Below are 17,927 nucleotides of genomic sequence, written 5' to 3'. Positions count from 1 at the left end.
CGCGGGCGGCGCAGGGGCGGGACGAAGGGGGCGGGCGGGGCTGAGGCGGTGCCGCAGTGACAGGGCAGCGGGGTAGGGTGCGGCGCGGAGGGGCCATGGCGCTGGGTGGGGCGGGGCGGGGGCTGAGGGGAGGGGGCTGGGGCTGAGGGGAAGGGGCTGGGGCTGAGGGGAAGGAGCTGTGGGGAAGGGGCTATGGGGAAGGGGATATAGGGAAGGGACTATAGGGAGGGAGGAACGCAGCACAGAAGGGTTTTGAGGAGCTGGGGATGAGTGGGAGAGCCTGAGGGGAAGGGATGTGGGCAGCAGGCAAGGGGGCAGGGGGCTGAGGGGACATGGCAGAGAGGATGGGGCTGAGGGGATATGGCTGAGGGGATATAGCTGAGGGGACATGGCTGAGGGACATGGCTGAGGGGGACAGGGACCTGAGGGACATGGCTGAGGGGACAGGGGGCTGAGGGGACGTGGCTGAGGGACGTGGCTGAGGGGACAGGGGGCTGAGGGGACGTGGCTGAGGGACGTGGCTGAGGGGAAGCAGGAGGCTGGAGGGCGATGGCTGAGGAGAAGCCGTGAAGGGAGATGGCAGCTGAGGGGGAGCAGTGAGGGGAGGTGGAGGCAAGGATGGCTGGGGAAGAGCCTGAGGGGACGCGGTGAGGGAACGTGGGGCTGAGGGCAGACGGGGCTGCCTGGCGCTGACAGGGAGGCTCTGGGTGCTGGCAGGGGTGAGGGCGCCTTTGCACCATTGCTTTGGTGTCGGTGCCACCTCTGGGGGTGGTAAGAGCGGATCCCCTCCCCAGGCAGAGGCGAGCAACCCATATGCACAGTGCTGAAACACAGTGACAAGGGGCACATCTTGCTTCTTGGAATCAAGGCTTTGTCATCACACCTTTGGGGACCGAGGAGGTTGCTGAAAAACAGAGAAGTCTGAGGATGGGTGAAGGCTGAATAAAGATGAAGGAGGTCCCATAGAAGTGGGAAGGAGCTACATTTGGCCGGGGAGAGGATGTCCGTACATTATACACATTTGTGCTTCCAGGAGGACATCCTCTCCCCGGCCAAATGTAACTCCTTCCCAAATGTGTATAATGTACATGGAGACTGTCTGAGGTGGTGAGGCAGCTGGAAGGAGGTTCTTGCTCCAAAACATAATGCCCAGGGCAGGTGGAGAATTCACCCACCCGCCCAACTACCTGAATGACAGACATCACTGATGCTTTTGCTTAGATTCTACCATGGCCCTTCTGGTCCAGAAATATGGGTATCTTTGCCTGGAGGACAGGAGAAAGACGGGAGAACAAGTTGTAGTGATGAAACGTACAGATAGCAGGATGGTAAGTGATGAAAGAACAGGCTTTTTACAGCAGGCGTAGTTGTAGTGCACATGGCTGAAACTTCTTAGGGAGCAGATAAGTGAAAGGTGAGACCATTAAATATTGGTGCAGTGACAACAACCATGCAGGAGGAATGTTCAGGCTCATGCTTCATGGCTTAAACCATTGCAACCTATTACGCGAGTTCATCCCGGAGGGAGGGGAGGTTGTCCCTGTCTGTTGACAGCAAAGTTTGTGCATGTGCCCCAGGGGTGTATGTGTGTCACTCGTCTGACCAGAGGGAGCTACTGAATCTCATGGGAGTATGCGACACACTGGCCTGCTAGATAAGAAAATCAAAGTGTGGTGACTAAATTAAACCAAAAATAGGTGTGTCTCTTAGGTCTGATCACTTGCGGGAGGGAACACCCTCTGCATCAGGCTGTGGGAAGGGGCACACCCCATCCATGTGCAGGTAAGGTTGCAGCTTCTGCCCGCCCCCCTCCTGCCAAACTTGAGAACTGGGTGCTTTCCAGGGCCCCGCTTGCAAGGGCAAGATAGGGGGAAATCCCATGTCCTGATGAAAGGCATATATATAACTACTGCTTGTACCATGTGCTATTTTTAAGTTCTGTGATAAAATAGCTTCTTAATAGCTTGCTTTGGGAGGACCAGGTGACGGTTTGAATTTCAGGGCTGTCCCAGCCTATCCAGGACTTCATATCAACATAGGCTTAAAGGTCCCTCTCTCCTCCTTGGTAAATCCACCTCTGTTCTCTGGAGCCTTTCTTCTAGGTGCTGTCAGAGGTAGGGTAGACCCTCGTTCTGGTGCAGAACAGTAATTCCCATGCCCCTGGAGCAGACTGTAATACAACAAAAAGTAGTGGGTTACATCAGTGCCATGCTAGGGAGTATACCTGACCACTGGGCTGACTGCTTTTGGCTCTAAAAAGAACTTCTGGTTGCTCACCAAGCCCTGAATTTATTCCCCAAAAGGAAAATGTCAGAGTCCATAGCCTAGACTTCGATGCACGCTGGTCACATGAGAGACGGACCATTGGTGTTTTAAGGAGACAGAAGTTTCCAGACTTTACTGTGTCAAGCAACAGCTTTGATAACACCCTATTCCCAGCCAAGCACACCTAACCATCATAAATCAGGGCAGGTGGCAGCCCTTTGCTTTTTTTAATGATAGGTGTGTCCATTCTAAACTATATGGTACAGCAGGCCACTGCCCACCATAATCCAAACATCCCTATTTCATCGCACATGGAATTTGTGAAATGTCCATTTGTAAACTGGGCTACCGTCAGCCCCAAAGCAGTGCTTTTTCTCCTCCTACAGAGACAAACTAAATCTGTTTCTATGGCATGTAGCACCACTGTCCAGACAGCTCTCTCCCATCGTTGCTCTCTCATATGCATTGCTAGCTGAGAACAGATTCTTCTGCTTGCCTCATCCCCATCTACAGCTGCTGCTTCTTTGTTTTGTGCGACCTTCTCCTTGGACACCTTAAGCTGCTTTAGTTTTTTGTCCTATAGCTACTCCTTACACTGAGAATTGGGCTTCCTGATATCCTTAGATCCTGTCTTGCTTCAGCTGAAGCCAGTCATACTTTTATGGTTGGCATTGGAAGCAGGATGGAAGAGTGTTTGATAGCTTAGCTTACATCTGAAGAGCAGAGTAACTTTTTCCTGACCAGAAGGAAGAACGACGTAATACAAACTACATCTCTCCTCTGCACAGATAAATTCCTGTAACTCTTCAGAAACCATCAATGTAAAGGCGGAATGAAATCCCACATGGGCTTGTTTCAAGGTGAACAACTGATTTACATGTTCTCGTAGTTGATACTACACTTACAAGCCTAGCTTGCCCAGAAAACTGATGGCTATTTTATTAACCTACACAAGTTCAGTGCAAGTTTGTGGGGCGCTATTTAATACGAAACCTCCCTGTTTTTGCCTAAAATTGAAAGCCTGCTTTTTTCTCTCTGGGAGCAACCTAAGGACAGACTTGATTTGTTGCTTTTCTGTGTGCCTCCCCTATGCAAAACTTCAGAGCATTTCATTTATATTTGTTTATCCCTCAAAAGAATATAACCTACTTCTCCACTTGCTTTTCCAGCTGCCTCTCCAGTCTGAAGAGTCCTTTTTCAGCTGCATGTGGCCTGAAAGAGAGGGCAGCAAGAACCACTTTCCTCTTGGCGTGGTGGCCAAAATCTACAAGGTGCTGCAAGTGCATCTGTCCTTGCAGTAGGGAGGGAGATTATTTTATTTTTGTGAGGGAGGCAGAGAGAAAGAAGCTTAGCAGGCAATGGCTCAGCCCTTTCATCAGGCCAGACAGTAAAAGTGGATGGGGGAAAGGGAAGGGGACCAGCTCGTCTCCCCGAAGAGTCACTCCTGCCCAGCAGGGCAGGTGGAGCGGGCCAGAAGCTGGGCTGTTCTACATGTAGGCCTGACTCGTATCTCCTGAGTCACTTGGGAGCACTGAGAGCTGGAAAGCGAGAGCTCATTTCTGGCAAATGCGCATTCATCTCCACTTTGATGGGAGCCAGGGCATATTAAGGATGCCTGGTAAAGTGGCAGGGTTTGGCTCTGCTGATTCCAGGGAACTGACAGCAAAAGTCTTGGAGAGAAAGAACTGTACAGCTTTCTTGCCCGTTTTTCAAGGGTTTGTCATTCGCTCCTCAAAGCAAATGACATGATAGCCAAAGGTGAATGCCTGACATGAGAAGTGCTTGCGAGGCAGGCTGCTGGGGTTTGTCCTGGCTCCGCAGGGATGCTGCTCTCAGAGCTGCTTGCTGCTGAGGGGTTTGCTGTCATTCCTCTGATCTCTCACTCATTTCAAACAGGCAGCAGAGCCTTCGGAGGGGTCATTCCCAAAAATGAGTGCAAGGCAGAGTGGCAGTTAGGAAGTAGTTAACCTGAACCTATATTAAAAAAAAAAAAAAGTTGGACTTGAGCTATAAAGTGTTTGAGTGGAGCAGTCAATTACTGCAACACTTAGAGCAGTACCCAACAGTCTTTCATTCCCAGGAAAAGGAGGTGTTTGTATGCTTTTCAAAGTGAATGCCTGAAAGCACCTTGGAGAATTTGAATACTCTTACAAAACCAGCCTGTAACTTTCACTCCCGTGCCGCAGTCTTCATTTCACGTCCACTTCCCTATCATGAATCAGGATGCAATAAGAAGCTAACTAGTCAGAGCTAGGCAGGACGCTGCTCCGGCGACAACAAAAGCATTTGTGGGTCACTGGCAGATAGTCGCCAGCCAGACAGGGCTGTTTGCTCATTGAGACTGACTCCAGCATAATGGAAGGCATGGAATTTTGGCCGGGGATCCTTGCCGTCCCAGCGACCTGTCGAGTCTCTCTGACCGGTCATGAGATTTGCCTTGCGGCTGGCACGCCCCGTGGTCTCCTGATCTGGGCTCTATCCGTCACCGTCCCCGGTGCGCGGGGCCGCGGAGGAGGAGGAGGGTGGCTGCGGCACGGTGCTGGGGCTGGGTGAGAGCTCTGCAGTCCGGGAGCACCAGCAAAAAGTGCAGCTCTGGAGGCCAGCCTGCATCCGAGCCCTGCTGTAGGTGACCCAGGGCACAGGGTGCTCCCCGCTTCCCCCACGCAGTGCCTGGTTTCCCGTGCTGGATGAGGAGAACGTGCAAACATCAGGGGACGTGGGCTTGTCGCGATGCAGGAGCTGAGCCTCGCAGCGTTCTTTAAGCCTTACCCTGCAAAGCACCGGGCAGCCTGGCCTTCTGGGGACTTAGCCCTTCTCCTCTGCACCGGAGGGGGGCTTTTAGCATCGAGCTGCTCCCCTCTCTAGCCTGGGCCTCTGTAAACCGTGCCCACTTCTCCTGAAGCAGAAAAATTGTGTTTGTGCTGCAATGACAGAACGGAAATGTCCTCAGGAGTCTGTGTGTAGCCTTGAGTTACCTTTTATAAATAGGTTAACAGCTGGAGGGCCCGTGTTTGTTTAAAGGGAAAAGACATACAGTACACGCCCTATATGATGTGCTCTGTCCTAAGTAATTCTGCCATTTTGTTGATTTATGTCTGGAGATTAAAGGATTTGCCTTTCAATAAAATTATTCTCCTCAAACTACTAAGTAGGGGAGAGAGGGGATTTTAAGCACGTTCTCCACGGTGTGCAGCTATCCCTGGTGAAGCCACAGACGGTTTCTTCCTTGCTGTGCCGCTCACAAATTACTCCTGGTGACTTTGACTGTGCTTTGCCATTCCTCTCCTGCTTCTGGAGCACAGGACACTGGGGACAAGGCGGGGTGAGAGGTCTCTGGGCCCCAAGGAGCTTCCAGCCTGAACTAGACGGAGCATGTAACCAGGACTGACAAAAGCTGTGCGATGAGACAGAAGACGACTGTTCTGGGAAAAAGAAGTCTGCAAAGAGCCCAGCTTCATGGGCCCTGCAGGTCTGCACGAAGCTTTCTGCAAGTCAGATCCCTCACCAACCAGGAGTGCCTCAGGGCCAGGGCCTTGTTTGTTGTAATTTCACCATTCTCATCCTCCCTCATGTGGTCAGGTACAAGATAAGAAACAGAAAGCATCAGCAGGGAAAGTCATCATCACTCATCCAGAGGCTGGAAGGAGCAGAGCTGGGGGTGGTGAGGTGAAGGACACGGGTATCTGGAGGACTGACGTGCCTCTTTTACAAGAGATGTGCTGTCGTCACTTGGACAAAATGAAGGAGCTGTGAAAGGCAACCAAACCTCACACCTCTTTTCACATCACCTCGTCGCCGGCGGTGCCAGGCGTGCAGATACGGAGCAGTCAGTTTGCCAGACCGTGGTAGGGGTGATCTCCTCACATTGAACCTCATTCTGCGCTCTCATTGCTGGCCTCTGAAAGCTCTGGGACAAGGGATTTAATAACTTTTCCATACCACTCATTATGACTATCCTAGACTTCTTGGGACCCAACGGTCCACTCCCTTTCTGAGCTGTAATAAGCCAGTGGCAACGCTTTCTTGTGGCAACAAGTTCCCCGGTGTAATGGCACATGTGCAAATTAATGGTTTGGAATGCGCTGTTTTCTAATTCCTTTGTTTTTGTGCTACAACAAAAAAGAAATGGAAAGCTGCTCCCGCTGCACCTTCTGCAGGCTATTCAGTGTTTTCTCTGCTTCCATCACATAATTTCTGACTTTCCTTTTATCTGAGGTAAGCGTGGCCAATCCCTCAATCTCTCATCGGGTGCTCTTCTCTCTTCCGTGGCTGCCTGCCCTACTTTTGGTGAACTCTCTTGACTTCTTCAACTTCCTTGCTATCGTGGGAAGTGACAGTACTACGGGTGTTGTTTTTGGCAAGGCTTTACCATTCACCTACATCTCCTACATCACTCACCTGTGTTCCAGTACTTTCATTATACTTCATCATATTTCTTTTAAATCTCTAACATTTTGTTGTTCCTTTTTTCATTTTTTTTCGGAGCAGACAGAAGTCAGGACAGCGACAGTAATGCCCAGGTTCCCTTTCTGAGATGACACAGTCACTTTAGAAGCCTGACTCCCATGACATTCCCCTTGGTTCATGGAAATGGCTGAGAGCACTTTGGCTGTCTGAAGAATTCCCAGGGCATTTTCTGTTGTTTATTTTCCATTTGGGCAGCTAGCCCATTTGCATGAAGCCTATGAAGGACATGTGGGATGGAAAGACCGTATGCGTGATGCTCATCCACTGCCGTGCAGCCACTGCTGGTCCCATTTTGCACACTCATCAGTCCAGACATGCAAATAAAGGGTGTGTAGCTTTCATTTAGATGCTTTAGTTTTAAATATGAGCCACACATGAAAATTGCATGAAAAACATCTTTTCAGGCTAGAAGCAAGCCCTCTGTGTGGATTAAAGGCAGTGTCACATTAGCAGCAAGGCCAGAGCTCAGCCCTTCTTGATCAAAAGCTTCTTTCCCCTGCAGCGTGAGCTAATGGAGGTAGCAGTACAGCCCCTGTGTCAAGCACGAATTATTCAGATGCAGCACAGCAGAAGGCAGAGATCCTGATACGCGTAGGGGCCAGCTCTGCAGCATCACGTGAGCGCCGTGCACGTTCATGGCGGTGCCTGCAAGCCCCTCGGCACCCACCAGGCGTGGTACTGGGCAGGCAGTACGGCGATTTGCCACTACCGCCTAGCAAAGCCTGCCCAGCTCAGCAGCAGCAGAGCACCGGGCTGCGGAAGATGGACCTTCCGAAACATTCAAATGCGTTACCTCACTGAGACGAGTTTTTCAGGCTTGCAACTGGAGAGGTTTTCTAAATCTGCTCCCGAACCCTGGCTGCCAAAACAGAGTGGAATATACGAGCCAGAGAAATTCAGCGAAGCCCCGAGGCCGGGGTCGGAGAGGTGATCTCTGAGGAATTATCTCACATCCAAAATTGCAGCAGGAAAAAAAGAAGGAAGATGCTGGCTGGGGTGAGGGCGTAACTGCTAGAAACTGGCCCAAAGGAGAAAAGCGAAAGCACATCAGTGTGCTGCGTGATATGGCCGCAGCAGAGAGCTACATGCATTATATATAAAACAGAGGGTGGATGACATTAAAATTAAAAGTTGCTTGAGAATGCTGAAGGATGAAACCCAATCTGTCATATAAAAATTTAATTACATTGTTGTTAAACCCAAGGTTTCTGGAAGAGACAAAGTAAACACAGTTTCTAGAAGACTCTTTCTTCTCTTGGGACTTCATAAGAGAGCTGGAGACCTGATTGTGAAATTTCATCATCGTCAGTAGGAAAAAAAAATCCAGACAATATCCAAAGCTCATGCTCAGAGGCCACAAATGGCTATATATTTTTTTCCACATATTTTTCTGCTCTCGCTGTAAAAAGAAATGAGAGCTGGGGGAAATGACAGCAGCTCTCATTACTATGGGTGAGAGTTCCCATTTAAATTCTTATTCATCTTCCAAAAATGCAAGACTTTAAGCAAGGGGAGGGAATGCACTCCAGTTGCTTGGAATAGAAATCCAAATCGTTCATACAAAGCATGGAAAATAATGATAATCTGATGAAAAAAATCTTGGCAAGCCATGAAATTCAGAAAAGGAAGGAGGGGAGAGGGAGGACAGAAGATTGTAGAAAGCCTGGCCTTGGCAGAAGTTAAGTTCAGCAAGAAGGCTGAGAGCCCCCGAGCGTTTCAGGGTCATGGGGTAAACCGCGTCCTGCGGGGAGTAGGCGGGTATTCAGGGCTCAGCAAAGGCGAGTTGATGGGGACTGAGTTAAGTATTCTTTTGGTGTTTAATTTTTGCAGTCAAGAGGAATTATCGCAGAAAATAGCATGGCAGTTGACAGGCAGAAAATTAAGGAACATTTAGGCATGTTCTCTGTGAGTTGAACGTAATAGGAAATATAGGGAGCGTTCACCAGACAAGGATCCAGGCAGCCAGGTAGCCAAACTCAACTGTTCTCAAGTTTTTGATAAACTGAATGAATCCCTATTAGCAGCGCTTAGCTGTGCAGTAATATCTCTATCAAAGATTGCCTTTAAAGGGAATAAACCAAATTCTGAAGGAACCAAAGCCCCCCTCATCTAACCTGCTCCCAAGTTACTTTATTTGAAGGTTTGCAGCAGCTGGGAAAATTGTGGGCATGAAATGCCACAAAATAAGTGATAAAGAAACAGGAGATAAAAAATAAGTGATAAAGACTTCTTTAAATAAAAGTCTTCAGTGGCAGCATTAGTCAATAAACGGAGAATCTTTCTTACAGATAGAGAGAGCCTGGGAAAAAATGAATCCCAGAGAATGAGCTAAAAAGCTTACAAGAGAGTCAAGACAGATCAGCAAGTTGTGTTGCAGTTAACTAATTTAAGAGCATAGTTGAATATGTTGGTGACAGATGTCAGCAAGCAAACCTTTAGGAACACAAGGACGCCATGTGAAAATGAAGCTATTGGCCTGGAAGTTTGAAATGACTCAAGAATTCTTTCCAAAATTAAAAACAATCCCAAAAGGTCATTTCACAACATAATGAAATATGTGCTACTGTTGCTGCTTAATATAAAACCCTGCAGGCCTCAAACAGCCCGAGTTCTGAAGTTATTCGAGTAGACCTGTGAGTAGCAGGCTGGCTGGAGATAGGATTGACTAAACCTGAAATTGGAGATAAGGAAGTCCCAGGCAAGAGGCAAGAAGGACTTGAAAAGCTCTGGGGCCAGGCAGCGCCCAGGCAAACGGCACACGAGGCATTGAAGGCGTTGTTAGCACACCCCTGAGGGATGCCCTTCAGGACATCAAGGAGGAACGTCCACAGCCCCTGAAAGAAGCTCCTGGTGTTGTTCTCCTGGCAGGCAGAGCCTTTGCTGGGTGCAGTTCTTAGAGGCCCGTATCGTTACTACATTGCCGTTTAAAGATTTTAGCAAAAGCACCAGGCAGTGAACTGCTTGTGGTTTATGTAACCCTCAAATGAAACTGGATGAAGTGAGGACAGTGTTCAGCTCCTGCTAGCAGAGCACTTGGAAACTGTCGTGGTGCTTGCTTTAGCCAGCAGAAAACCTTTTATTTTTAGCTGTATGAATCTCTCATTGTAGAGAGGGTTTGGGAAAGGGAGTGCTCCGTTTGAAGTTGTGTCCATTTGGACATCCCTCCCATATTCTGTTAACGCACAACTTCTCTCAGTGTCGGCCCCAGAGCAGTTTGAAAGTCAATGGAGCAATTCTCTGCCTGAGAACAGCCTCTGATGCCTATTGTCTCCTTTACCTGGCCATGGAACCTTTGGAAGAGAGCACAAGGAATAATCAGTTTGTCATAACTGTCGGGAACGCACTGCACATAGCTTCACATGCTGACAGAATAGTGCTGGTTGTAACCAGCCCAAACATTGCCCTAAAATTAGTACCCAGATAAATCCGTTGCTTTGGGAAAGCATCTGCTTTCAAATTAAATGAACCCAGACCTGAATGCAAGCGATATTTTTGCTGAACTTGAGCTGTCACCCTACCAGAGCATGATTAAGTATTAGTCTGCAACAAATTCCTCAGGAAACCTGAGAAGTAAAATGTCAAGCCATTGAGAAGAGCCAAACGACTTAAAAGTCAAATTGCTGTCTCAGCAAATGGGAGCAGATTTGGAGCACTGGGGGAATATGCAATTTCTTGGTTGGGAAGACGAGCCACAGTCATAATGAATATTTTGCCAAGCCTATATCTGGTTTCAAAATCTTCCCACAGTCATCCCAAATAAGCATTGGTGAGAATGGAATGTTATTAGAAAGGGGACGGAATAAGAACAGCCTGAGAAGTAATGAATGAATGTAGGCTGGTAACAGAGGCTTGTTAAACAGGGGGCACTAGCTCGGAGGTTGCAAAATGAGGTCCTGTCTCTTGCAAAAGCAGGCACGGGGAAGGCAGGCAGTACGCTGAGCCCTGCAGCCTGGTTCCACAGCCCCAGCCCCAGCCCCAGCCCTCTGCCCTGGGCTCGCCGCAACCCCTGCAGCCCTCGGAGGAGCTGGGTCTGCTGCCACGAGCGCGAAGACTGCTCTGTCCGGCATGCATGTGCATGTCCGGGAGCACTTGTGGGGATCCTGGGGCTCACCCAGTGGGCTGATGCCCGTGGTGATGCTCGATGTGGGCCACCTCCTGCAGAGCCATCACCAGCTGCGGCAGCCACAGTGGGGTGGAAACGCTGAGGGGCAGCTCCGACTCCTCCAGGTCAGCTGCGCAGAGCCGGGAGAGGAAATGGAAATGTGCACGCGGTGGTGAAGCGGGATACGGCGCTGCGGAGGAGAAGCAAAGGGCCTGACCGGAGAGCTGCTGGACTGGGCAGTGCGATAGGACCATGGCCATGGGCTCAAGGGGGAAGGGGACAGAGGGGCTGTAGCGCTCCTGATTTCCCTTTAATGGGGAAAAAGCTGTGACCAGAATTATTGATGGGAATATAAAACATCGCTGTGTTGATTAAAGAAAATAATCACTTCCTCCAAGAATGACTCTGTGTTTCAGCAGAGGTTACTCATCTTTTCTTTGTCTGGGACAGCAGCAGTTTGGCATCGCTCTTCCCCACCCGTTTTAAACCTTAACCATGGAATAGGAGATTTAAGCCCTGGGCAAGTAAAGGAATACTTAAAGTGGGCCAGCTGGTCACCCAAGAGACTTTTCTGACGTATTTGGAAACTGAGACAAATGCTGCTGGTCTGGTGAAGCCTGCAGGGCCGTGCTCCGGCAGTGAGCACCACCGATCCCGCGCGGTGCTGGGAGGAAGGGCTGGGGCTGGGGGTACCCGGGGGACCCTGGCCACCTGGGCCCCGGCTGCTGCCCGGGGAGGAAACCTGGGAGCAGGATATGTCATTTTTTCTGCGTACCGAGATTAAGGCTGTGTACCGAGTTGCCCATGCGCTGCGTTCGTCTGGGAAAGGAGCAGCAGCAGCTCCTTTTGGCAGCGCGGCGGAAGAGCGTCGATGTAAGTGCCGTTTCCAAGGTTCCTCGTAGGGTTAGACTAAAAGATAGGTTGGAACAAATCTTGGAGAGATTGTGATGAAAGCGAAGCTTCGTGTTTGTGTGGTAAACATGCCCAGTTATTAAAGAGCATTAGGATGCGATTTGTAACCAAATATTACAAATACGGCTATTTATTACCAAGCGATCCCGCGGTAATCCCTAGGGGCTTCCCAGCCAGAGTGCTCAGGCACAAAGAACGGAGAGATAATCTCTGCTCTAGCAGTTGACTACAGACAGCCTCTTGTTCAGAGAGGAAAATCAGGCCAAAACTGGAGGAGCAGCTCAAAAAAAAGGAAGTCTATTGTTAGGAAAGGCTGGCGTATCGACGCCCTGCTGCACGGAACCGAAAAGTGCACGAGTGGGGTGCGTGGCTGAATTGTTGCCATTTATTTATCGCTGAAAATATGTTTAGCTGAAAACAATCAGCATATTTTTAAACACTAATGTTTGCTTAGAAATATCTGCTTCTCTGCCAGGACAGCTGAGGGGAGCTTAATGAAATAGCAGAAATTGCATCCTGATGTTGTGCGGAGGCAGCCTGCAGAAGGGAGCAGTGATTACGTCTGTTTCTAATATCTACAGGCCATTAATTTTAAAGCAATTAACATTGCTAAACAAAGAGACGGCATAAAAGTGCTATTTTATATACGCACGTACGTATAATGATGTGCAGGAGAGGGTCGCCACCGGTGGTTCCTCACAAGATGTCCGTGCAAATGCACAGCTGCTGCAGCCGTGCGCTGCGGCCCTGCGGGTGCCCGCGGCAGGTCCCGCTCCCCAGTGGCACGGTGATGGGTGATTTGGGGCAGCACGCAGCTGACGCAGCAGCGACGGGTGGCGGGAGGCATCGCGGGTGCTGCCGGAGCCTGCGTCGTGGTGCAGGCTTTTATACCGGTGTCTCTTGTCCCCTCCTTGAGCATCCCACGCCTGCCGAAAGCCAGGCTCGGGGTTTGCCCAGTTGGTCCCGCACATAAATAACATGCAGGAGGATGAGTGCTGCCGTTTGGATGTTGGAGTTCTCCTTGCTGGGAGTTCGGTGAGAGAGGAAAAGGTCCCCGGGCATTGGTGATGGCCGGGTGAGAACACGGTGAGGCTCCGTGTCCCCCAGGCTCCTGCCGGTGCTGCGTACTGAAGGGCCCCGTATGCAGCTGAGCCATAAAGAGCTAAACTATTTTGTTCTTTTGAGCTGGGGCAGCTTCTCATCCCGGGCTGATTAAAACGGCTTGCAGTGGATGCTGCGAGCAACCTGACACCGTGACTCAGCTGAAAGCAGGCCCCGGCGCTGCCGCTGGGCCCGGAGCGCACAGCGCTCGCTGCGGCGGAGACAGCCCGATTGCACGGGGCCCCGCAGGAAACTATGGCAAAGACCAGCTCTGTTTGGAAATAACGGAGTTATTTATGAGGGGGTGGGTGCCCACGTGCTTTTGTCAATAGCAACAGCAGTCTGGAGAAAGAAACGTCTGTTTTAGCTGCCGAGTGGTGAGGGAGGAGAGATCGCCTGGCTTTTTGGGCAGGGGTCTCCACGTCTACTCCAGGAGGAAAAGCAGGCATCCGACCCCCAGCATTGCCACCAGAGGTCTTCAGCAGAGCACAGAAGCTCCTGTTCTAGCCAAAAGCCGAGTGCGAGCACGTCGCCACAGAGATGGGGGAGGAAGCCTCTTTAACAGCCCCTCTTAACCCAACGCTTTTTGGTTTTCCCAGGCTCTCCTCTTGCAGCCCTGGTAACATGTGCCAGGGCGTGAAGGCGTGGGGCAGGCAGTGCTTCCCGCTGTCCGCCTTCGCTGCCTCTGCTGCAGAGCAGCCCGGGGCCAGAGCCCAGGCTCAAACCCAGGCTCGCTGCTCTCTGCACAAGCACGCTTCTGGTGAAGGGTCCTGAGCACCCGTCTGGGGAAGAAAAGCACAAGAGCACCCGGCTCTGCGTCCAGCTCCTGCATCGGGGATGTGAGGCCTCCAGGTTGCTGCCAAGTCATAGACTCATTTAGGTCCGAAGAGACCTCTAGGATCATCGAGTACAACCATGAGTCGCCGAGTCCCTGCTGTGTTCGGCCATGCTCAAAATCCAGCCGTGCTCAGAACAGCACCAGGTCCCTGCTGGACCCAGAGCGGATGCTGGGCTGGTGGCAATGTGCTCGGTTGGGCAGAAGGAACGCTAACACAGCAGAGCTGGGTGCGTGGAGGCGACTGAAACACGGATGAGAAGGTGATCGAGCGCCTGGGCTCGATGCCTCACCTAAGCTCAGGGTGCATCCGGGCTGGGGTACGGTGATGCCTGGGGTGTGTGGTGGCAGAACCGCCCGTGGTCCCGGCACATCTCAGCACAGGCACTGGAGCTCTGCGGGGCCCCAGCGCCTCGCTGCCCCTTCCCACATCCCCACCACGGGCACTGCCAGCCTCTGTGCACGGGACCAGGCCCCAGCTGCCAGGAGCTGCCCAGTGCTGAGCAGTGTGCAGCCACAGCACGAGGCCCGTCCACGACTCGCCGGCTCCAACGCAGCCTCCACACACGACAGCCGCCCGCCGCTTTGAAGCCCGTCCACAACGTGGGAGCAACAATTGCGGCTTTGTCCCCTCTCCGAACGTCCCTGCTCCCGCTGCCAGCTCTGCGGGCAGAGGCGGTCTCCTAGGCCACGGACACACGTCCGCTCTGCAAACAGCGGCGTGGTTTGAGAGATCGCCCTGCTCCTGCCGCCCCCTTTGTGAGCTGCTGCTGCAGCTCCTGGACCTGGGGCCCCCCCTTCGAGGCTTCAGATCCGGGATGGGGCTGGTCCATGGCACAGAAGGGGTTCGAGTGTCAGACGTGACCTTGTCTGCTGTGAGTTCGGGGTGAGATCCCCCTGGAGCAGGGGTGCCCCCAGGACAGGGTCTCGCTGCTGTTGCGGCTCCAGGAACCAGCTCGTGAGGGTCCCCGCAGCGCCGCAGCCTGCGCAAGGCCCAGCTGTGAGCAGGGAGCCAGGGCCCAGCCCCAGCTGACATCTGCGCACAGTTGGGATGTGTGTGTGTGTGTGTGTGTGTGTGTGTGTGCGTGCACGTACCACCCATAGCACGACCGAGCCATGAGCTCCAGCAGCGCTGCTGCTGCTAATCAGAGTGACTCCGGGCAGTCGCTTAAGCAGGTGGGGCCCGAAATGACGGCTCTGCCCCGGTAACATCATCTGCCCGGCCGAGGGAGGAGCGGGTCCTGCTGGTTCCCGACGGGAGACGGAGGTGAGCAGAGCCGCCGAGGGCAGGAGGCGAGGCAGGAGAAGGGCTCCCGGCGTCTCCTCGCTGCCACCGTGCCCGTCCCCAGTGGCCTGGGGCGAGCCTGGCGGGCATCGAGGATGGGGACGCCGGCCGTGCCCTCCACGTTTCGCCAGGAGCCTCCCAGCCCTGCCGGGGCTGCTGCCGCCAGCTCGATGGGAGCTCCCTGCTCTTGCCAAGCTTCCTAAAATCCTCCTGCGGTGCAGGGGTGAGTTACCGTGGGCTGCTCTGCAGGCTGTGGATGTTTGTGTAACCGGAGACACGGGGACAGCGCAGGCAGAGCCCTTCGGAAGGGACGGGCAGCTCGGCTTGGTCTGAGCACCTTGCCGGGAGGCAGCCCAAAAGCTCGCCGGGGCCTGGTGCTTAGCAGCCGGTGGGAAATGGGGATTTCTGAGCGTGCCAGAGCCGGCGAGGTGGGGAGGAGGGGACAGCCACCGACCATCCCAGCTCTGTTCAGAAGTGTCCGTGCATTGCGCAGGGCCAGATGCAGAAGCTCAGTGCGGGGCCTCGGCCTCTCACCCCCTCCGAGCATTTTCGGGATGTGAGCGGTGCGGGGCGGTGCTGAGGGGCTGGGTTTGTGCCCAGCCAACCCTGTCCCCCAGATGGGCTTTCTCGCACCAGCTGCAGAGTTCATGCTGCGTCCCATTAAAAGATGCTTATCGTCAGCAGAGCTGGAGAGCTCGGGGATCCCGCTGGAGAGGGCAACTTCCCAGGGACGGCTTCCACATTTCAGCAGAGCCTGGACCACTTGGGGAGGAAGAGCGTCCCGGTGTCTGCATCGGTGCCAAGGGGCTCCCGCAATGCCGCTCCCAGGCCCGGGGGTGGTCACAGGCCGGGTTTCCCAGGGCAGTGGGGCTGTGCAGTGCGGGGCTGGGGCTCTGCCTCGCGCCGTGACCGTCAGCCTTCGCTCCCAACTTCAAGCACATTCGGTGCAGGGGAGAGGAGCAGCCCAGTGGGACCAGCGGGGCTGTGACCGGTCGTGCCCATGGGGACTTGGGGCACCGCTCGTCCTGCTGCAGGACCGGGGAACAGCCAGGCCCCTGCTCGGCCCCTCCGCATGCAAAGCACGGACTCTGCACCCAGGACAGCCCCAAAGGCACTTTGTGATGCCCCCTGCATGGGCAAAGCCCACATCTGGGCTCATGGGGGTGCCTGGAGAGTTCCCGTGGGCACAGGGCTCGCCGCGTGCCGCACTGGGTGGCTTGGTGGTGGCCCGAACCCTTCAGCACACCGCTGGCCCCGGCGCACAGCTCTGCCGGTCAGTCCGCGTGGGAAGGGCTGCAGCAGGTGGTGGCTGGAGCCAGGGCACGGCTCCTGCCCCTGCGCTCCCCACGGCCGGAGCGGAGCCCATGGGACGACCCCGCAGCAACGCCGAGCCCACTTAGCAGGGGTGAGTGCCGCGGAGCCGGGCTTGCACCTTCCCCTGGCACCGGGCAGCTGTTTGAAGAGGTTTGTGCAGCGCCGCGTGGTGTTTGCACGTGCTAATCTCGTCGCTGCAAAGTAGCTGCTGTCTCCATCCCCACCCTGCTGCATTCCTTCGGTGGAGACACCCAGGATCCGGCCATGGGGGTCCTCCACTGGCACTCACGTCGCAGCAGACACCGACCTTCCCTTCCCACCAAACACGAGGGCGAAAGCCATCCCTGAGGTGCCGCCTGGTTCCAGGCACGAGCACTTTCCCCAGTCCCTGCCCACGGGGCCCCTGCCCAAGCCCCCCGGGGTCCCTGCCCTCCCCGGGGATGCTGTCGCCCACCCGGCCCCGTGGCAGCAGGGCCATGGGGCCGGGGCTCTCCGGCCTGGCATGGGGATGTGACGGAGCCCTCGGTTTGGGGGATTTCCCGCACAGAGTGAAACAGAAAGAAGAACTTGGCCGCGTTCCTCTTGGCCTCCTTCCACTTTCCTCTTTTGATGTTAGTCTCCCTTTTTATGGCTCCTTGCTTAAGCCCTAAGCCCCAGCAAACATCGCTGGAGAGTTCATCCAACAGAAACAAACGGGGCTACGCCTTCCGCGGCTGCAAAGCAGCAAACCTGCCCCGGAGCCCTGTCTGCGGCCGCGGAAGCTGTGACCGCAAAAGCAGAAATAAACCCAAAGGAAGCCCCGAGTGGCCGAGCTGCGGTGGTCTCCGTGACATCCTTTCTCCTGCCTGCACCCAGTGTGAGAAACATTTTGGGGGAGGAAAACTGGGGCGGTGCAGACCCCTGCCCACTGCCCTCACACCATGCCCTGGCAGCGCAGGGTGAATGCGACCAACAGCCCTGATGGCCTCGGCACTTCCCAGGAACATCCTTGGCAGCGGCTGCGATGCAGCAAGCCCAAATTTCCCCGTGCAGCAGGCGCTGCCGCGAAGGGAGGAGCCAGGCGGCAGCAGCTGGGGCCCCGGTGTCATTCCCAGCCCACGCTCGCAGCTCCGCAGCTTGTTGGACACGATTCTACCCCGGTGGGTTTGCCCAGCCCAACCGTGCCACCCGGGTCACGGAGCTGGGGCAGGCAGCACGAGGAGCAGAGCACAGCACCAGGTGGATGAGTTCCCAGCCCGGAGCGGCCACAGGAGGTGGCAGCCGCCCTGCGCAGGCTCCGTGGTCCACCAAGGGACCCCGCAAGCCCTCCCTGGTGGCACCAGGATGTGGCCATGCTGCAGCCGCTGCCAGGCCGGAGGCAGGCACCCGCTCAGGGATTTTTCTCCATCACGGCTGAAGCTCGGCTGGGCAGCAGGAGGTTAGCTCCGCTTCCGTCTCTGCGTGGATGTGGTGACCTCTAAGGAGGATCTGCCTCCCTTTGCCCTGGCTGGCGGCCTCCGCGCCTCCCACCGAGGCCGAGCCATCCCGCTCCACGCACTGATCCTGCTCGCGGCCCTGCAGCAGTGACCGGGTTTAACCCAGCCCAGAGCAGAGCAGGGACCGCAGCGGCTTTTGCTAAGGGCCCAGGTGATGGCAGGACGTCCCCT

General features: G+C 54.2%; 1 long non-coding RNA gene across 3 annotated transcripts; it reads left to right on the top strand.

The window, feature by feature from the left end:
* The first annotated feature begins 177 nt into the window (after positions 1-177).
* Positions 178-10,206, top strand: LOC121066025. Of its 3 annotated transcripts, none has more exons than XR_005817465.1 (3): positions 178-1,328; positions 3,054-3,125; positions 3,435-10,206. It is a non-coding gene; the product is annotated as an uncharacterized LOC121066025 (long non-coding RNA). The 3 variants fall into 3 exon arrangements; XR_005817463.1 differs by having other exon boundaries at positions 178-1,782; XR_005817464.1 differs by lacking the exon at positions 3,054-3,125 and having other exon boundaries at positions 178-1,782.
* The last annotated feature ends 7,721 nt before the right edge of the window (positions 10,207-17,927 follow it).

This window comes from Cygnus olor, chromosome 2 (genome assembly GCF_009769625.2).
Source record: "Cygnus olor isolate bCygOlo1 chromosome 2, bCygOlo1.pri.v2, whole genome shotgun sequence".
Classification (NCBI taxonomy): Eukaryota; Metazoa; Chordata; class Aves; order Anseriformes; family Anatidae; genus Cygnus; species Cygnus olor.
Note: the sequence above shows the minus strand (reverse complement) of the source record. Positions and strands in the feature narration are given on the sequence as shown.